Source organism: Sciurus vulgaris (assembly GCF_902686455.1).
Source record: "Sciurus vulgaris genome assembly, chromosome: 3".
Classification (NCBI taxonomy): Eukaryota; Metazoa; Chordata; class Mammalia; order Rodentia; family Sciuridae; genus Sciurus; species Sciurus vulgaris.
The window spans coordinates 51,061,100-51,066,292 of NC_136463.1; the positions used below are offsets into that span (position 1 = coordinate 51,061,100).

At 39.2% G+C, this 5,193-nt stretch overlaps 1 pseudogene across 1 annotated transcript; it reads left to right on the forward strand.

The window, feature by feature from the left end:
- The first annotated feature begins 2,288 nt into the window (after positions 1–2,288).
- LOC306655709 (aftiphilin-like) lies at positions 2,289–3,738 on the forward strand (annotated as a pseudogene). Its single transcript has one exon. The product of its transcript is annotated as an aftiphilin-like (transcript).
- Positions 3,739–5,193: the final 1,455 nt, after the last annotated feature.

Sequence of the window (5,193 nt, forward strand, 5' to 3'; positions counted from 1 at the left end):
CCATCAATGGATTAATCCACTAAGAAGGTCAGAGCCCTTGTGATCCAATCACTTCCCCAAAACCCCACCTCTGAACATTGTTGCATTGGGGACCAAATGTTCAAGCAGGAAGTCTTTGGGGGACTTTTCATATCCAAACCATAAAACAAGTTTTTTTTTTTTTTTTTTCTAAGAGAAAAAGCCAAGACCAAATACCTAAAAAGAACAGAAAAAATGTAAAACATTACATTGATCTTGATCCATAAAAATGAAGTTTGTTTCTTTGAAAAGTGAAAAACACTACTGATAGCTTTCCACTGATTTTTGATGAAGTCTACATTACTGAACTTTTGCTAAGACGGCTTTTTAAATTACCTCCCTGAATCTTTTGTCCTAGTATTCACATTCTGTGTTCTCTCTTCCCACAGAACGCAGGCTGAGCTCAGTGACTTCCTCCTAACAAGTAGAATAAGTCAAGATTGAGGGATGTCATTTTGTTTTGTTTTGGTTTTGGGAATTGAATTCATGGTGCTTAACCATTGAGCTACATTCCCCAGCACTTTAATTATCTATTGTTTTAATTTTGAGACAGGGTCTTGCTAAGTTGCCTTGAGAGAATTATTACCTAAAATCCTAGGGACCCTAACAGAAACAGATGAGCAACAGGGAAGTGGAGTCTGGTATGTTAAGACACCCTCCCTCACCACAGCTATAGTTAATTATAACCCCTCAAGGGGTACTACAGTTTCCAGAAAATGTCATCATCATCTCTTGCAACCCAGTTACGAGAACCCTCCCTTATTATGGAAACTGTGTCGCAACCGCCCAGTGACATTGCCAACCAGAATATGGAGACCCTGACAAAGAAAATCCGCTGAGGGCTATCCAAAAGGGTAATAAACCAATGGAAGGGGAAAGGGAAATCGAGGTAAGAACAAGGGACTTGGTTTCCTTAAACACTCCAGCCCTGTGAGCACCATACCATCCTCTCTTTGAGGTGGTCTGTGCAGTCACTATGCTGCATGTTACCTTCACTTCCCCCTCTATTAAACTTTTGCTTACTACTCTGTGTCCAGCCCTTTGCTCTTTCCCTTCAATGGTCATAGAGAGTGACAGGTTTGTCTTCTCAATAGGTGGAAAGAGAGAGCATCTATGGTTGGCCAAGCTACCTTTGCTGGATATAAGCATTTAAAAAACAGAAAGGAGTGGGCAGGAATTTCTGTGGAAAGGGGCAGAAGGTAGTGAGATGGGGACCCCGCAGCGGCACCAAAACTGCAGGTGGGTTGCTGTGGTGTTGCTGCCCAGACAGGCTGGGAGCAGCCTGCCTTCTGCTCTCACCAGCGCGGAACAGCCGGTCCTTCCTGGGGAGTTGGTCCTCCAGCCTTCCTGAGTCCTGCCCATCCCAGCCACTGTGAACAAGCCAGGGGTAAATTAATTCTCCAAAAGCAACCGATAGTGGAGCCAGACATCATTCACAGGTAATCTTTATCCTCCCCACCACTAGACAGTGGAGCAGAGGATGAGGAGAGGATGAATTTGCAGAATTTGGTGGGTTTTCAGAAGTGAAACCTTCTAGCATAGGGTTTGTTGATTTTATATCACTGATTATACTCATCCCAAGGATGAGTCTGTGCTTTGAATCTATTTTATACTAATTTGTGATTTCAGAAAACATAGGTAGCCTTACATTCATTAAATCCTTTAAAAATGGTAATGATAAGGACATCACAGTTGAACTTTCTACTCCTGGGAAAGGGCAGCCTGATATTTTACTTTCTACCAGGAAAGAAATTATTTCATCTAAAATCTTAGATACTCCCACTGATGGCATGGAAAGTCCAAGAAATTTAAATGAATTAATAGAGCAGAGACAGAATGTTCAAACACTCAGAAGTTCTCTCCAGGAGATTTTAGAACTGATAAGAATATCCATCATCAAATCAAGCTGTTAGAGAGGCAAAATCCTCCTCCTCTGGAGATTCTGTTTCTCCAGGTTTGCAGGGCTGAAAACTAAATCCTCAGGGAAGAGATGATTTGGACAATATAGCTAATTCAAAGGAATAAAAGCCTCTTAGCACCCAGAACACTGGGTATAGTTTAGACTTTGCATGTAGTCCTGCTGAGGAATTTGCAGATTTTACCACATTTTCCAAAAAGAAAAGGATACAACTAGAAGAAACGATATGTGCAGATTTAAATGATAATGATACACTAACCATTCGGGAAAGCAACAAAATGAGCAGTCAATGAACCGAATTCTGTAAAAGAAGTTTTTCCGAGTAGGAGTTTTGATCATAAAGGAGACATTGATGGAGAGGATCAGGTTTGTTTCCAAAATAAGCTTAGAGAATAACAGAGGTTTCAGTGCAGAAAAACAAGGACTTCCAACACTGCTACAGGATGAATTTTTAAATTCAAGTATTCCATCAAATGCTTGGAGTTTGGTAGACTCAGCTAATTATTCAGAAGCTTTTAGGAAAGAGGAATGTAAAACTGATGGAAATCTTGATTTATTTACTTCAAAATGTGCTGACCTGTGCATGGATTCTTTTAAAACTTGTGATGCTAATGAAGAAGTTGTTTCTTCCAAAGAAGAAAGTAGAAAGTTGACTAATTCCCAAAGCCCAAACATGGATCCTATAGAAGAAAATGTTTTGGATGACTCTGTAAGTGTAAAAAATGATGATAGTAGGAATGATATCGTTACTTGCACCAATACCAACGAGGATGACTTTGGGGACACCACTCCTCTTCTGGTTATTGGTACTCAAGATTCAATGAGCAATATCACTTTTGAAGAGTCCTCAGAACACTTTCCACACTTTAGAGTACCAATTGATGTGTTTGGAGAGTTTGGAGATACAAATGCTACTTCTTGCCAAGTGGAAATGAGTCAGACCTAAAACAGACTTCCGATGGTTTCTCAGAGGAACATCAGTTGGCAAGAAAGTCTAGTGGAACAGGCACTGAACCCATTTCCAAACCAAAAATAATGGGCAAGATAGGGAGTTTGGAGATTTTTATTCAGTGCCCAATGTTCAAGAAGATAGCAGTGCTTTTCAAGATTGATGACTTTGCCAACTTCAGTTCAGCTGCTCCTAGCAAAGTCACAGTTTGGAATGATTTGGGATGAACAAAAAGATAGTTGTTCTTGGACTGCTTTTGGAGATCAATTGGCTACTGAAGCTCATCATTGAAAGGAAGTCTGGCAGTCACATTGGACAGATGAAAATATCAATACTCTGGGAACCCTCCAGATGAACAACATCCCTCTAGCAACTTCCAAAGGAGCAGTTGTTAGTGGCCATTTCCAGGAATCAGTCCATTGCCCATTCAGACGCTTTACTAACCACCTGGAGTGAATTTTTAAAAGCATGTTTTCCTTCATATTTGTCCCTAATACTGAAAAGGAAGTTACTATCCTGAAGCACTTGCTGGAAACAAGTACCTTTCCAATAAAAACAAGAGAGGTCTTAGCTGGAAGTGAGAAACTGCTGGATGTGTGGACCAAACCACAGGATATCCATGATACATGTGACTTGAGATATCAGTGGGGCAGTTCCATAGCAACAAGAAGCTTTTGTGCTCCTTGGGAAGAAGACGCCCTGACCATTCTCTTTATTGGGCAATCAGAAGCAGCCTGTTTAAACTGCCAATGAAACAGCAGGATTAGTTATACTAGAACCCACCAAGAAACCATTGAAACCCCTCTCTGCTGCAGGAAAAAATAATGATTTTCATACGTCAAAAGTACCATGACACTACAGATGAACACACACATTCTGATCAATTCCAGGTCTCTACCTGACCCAGTTTGGAGTGGAGAAAGCAGAGGCCTTTAGATGGGGTAGATCCAAAGTTATATGAGTTGACAACTTTTAAGCTGGAAATCTCCACCTCAGCTTCAAAGCGACTGATGGATTGCCAGACTTATATCCACAGTACAGAAGATAAGCACATTTACCAGGAAACTGAAAAGAGCTGATCACTTGAGTGAGGAAGCTGTCGGGGTGGTCACCAGCCTTCCTGACTTAACACTTGGGCATGCAGAGGTATTGATTTTCCAATCACAGGAACATCTGCTACAAGCTCCCAAAACAACATAACGACGTAAAATGGACAATCTCTATTCTTATCCTCTCTTCTATCCCTTCCTACATCAAAAAGCAGACCTGCTCTCATTAATTAAAAATATGTAAGCTCAGATGATTGTTAGTAAGCTGTACTACCAAGGTATATGTAGCAATGCATATTTATTTATATACCAAAGTCCCTAATTTATATTAGAAAAATATAAATAATCAGGGCAAACATTTGTGTTGCTGGGTGTGTATACATTTATGTCTTTGTGAAATAATGCTGGTTGTGTCCTTCTTACAACACATTTGAAATAAAAAAAAAAAGTTAAGGACTTAAATCTCCATTATCTGTGAAATCCCCTCTAGTTTTCTCATATAGCATTGAATGTCTTCTTAATTTTTTATATCATCTGTTGAATCACATTTGCTATCATAAATAAACTCCAAAGTTCCTGTTTAATTTTTTTCTTTTTAATTTTGTGCATGTGATGCTTTTGTTAATAACTTTGGGCTCCTTTTTCATCTTTTTAATGTGGCATATTGCTGTTTGACCTTTTGCAAGGTACTGCATCGATTGCTCTTTTGTTCTAGGGCATATAGATCATTGTCAGAACTTCATTGGAGAGGTTTAAAGAGATGGTGTCTATTTTAGATCAGTTTGATTTGGAGAAGGACCAAATTATATGAATGTCTTATAATAAAATTTCCTTGCTACTGATTTTTTCTATTGTACCAGTACTTTTTAAGGATTTTGCACAGTGTGAAATGATATAATCATAGATTATTCTGGTTTAGGCTGCATATACAGTAAAATTTATGGGTTTTAAATGTTTGGGGAAATTGCTATGGAAAAAAAGAGATGCATGGAGAAGAACTTCTAACTAGGTTAGTAGGCATGCCTGAGGTCTTTTGAGATTTCATTGTGTAAATTTCCATTTAACTTACAGAAAATAAAATAATTTTATTTTTTGCCAGGGATTGAACCCCAGGGTCTTCAACCACAGAGCCACATTCCCAACCCTTTTTATTATTATATATATTTTTTTTAAATTTTGAGATAGGCTAAGTTGCTTTAGGCCCTTGCTAAGTTGCCGAGGCTGGCTTTGAACTTGTGATCCCCCTGCCTCAGATTCCC